General features: G+C 30.8%; 1 protein-coding gene across 7 annotated transcripts in view; it reads right to left on the bottom strand.

The window, feature by feature from the left end:
* The window catches only part of LOC106871082 (coiled-coil domain-containing protein 34), a 110824-nt gene that overhangs the window by 79804 nt on the left and 30261 nt on the right, over positions 1 to 759 (bottom strand). The window lies entirely within an intron of this gene.

Raw genomic sequence — 759 nt, 5'->3', positions numbered from 1 at the left:
AACAAGAATCACGGCCCGGCATCGATGCCACGACATCACAACTAGTGATCAGCTCTGCCACACTCAGCCTCTCCTCACTTTCACATACAGAACTTTTCCTATAGTGTACTAAAGAACTGGTATAATTGCTCACATGTTATTGACTCTCTTTCTCTGCTGTAATATTTCACATACACACACTTGTATCATTCACATACATACTTTTCTTTGTACGACGGCCTGTCTTTGATTATGTTCTTATATGTCGCATTCACACTTTCACACAGACATACATCTTTAACGCCATAATAAATATTTCTGTTATTCATCTAATACGGCTGTGGTCTTTCATTACTGGTCACATATGTTATCGTCGTATAACATAATTTGTATATCATCATTTGATATATATATATTTTGTGTGTTCGACCGTGTGACACGTTTAAATAAAAGGAGTCCTCTGTTTTTCCATTCGTCACCATTTCTCCTTTTTGAGTTCACACAGTCATCCCTTACAAGCTTTATAGATAAAATATATATAAAATATATAATTTTAGGGAAAATAACCAAGTTTCAAGAACTCATCGATGAAAATCCACTATCACATATAGAAAAATTAACAATTAAAAGCACAATAAATGAGTATAATATAAAGCAAAGTAAATATCATAAGATAAATATAATAATATTATATTATATTTATCTTATGATATTTACTTTGCTTTATATTATACTCATTTATCGTGCTTTTATTTGTTAATTTTTCTATATGTGATAGTG

Source organism: Octopus bimaculoides, chromosome 1, assembly GCF_001194135.2.
Source record: "Octopus bimaculoides isolate UCB-OBI-ISO-001 chromosome 1, ASM119413v2, whole genome shotgun sequence".
NCBI classification, from domain to species: Eukaryota; Metazoa; Mollusca; class Cephalopoda; order Octopoda; family Octopodidae; genus Octopus; species Octopus bimaculoides.
Note: the sequence above shows the minus strand (reverse complement) of the source record. Positions and strands in the feature narration are given on the sequence as shown.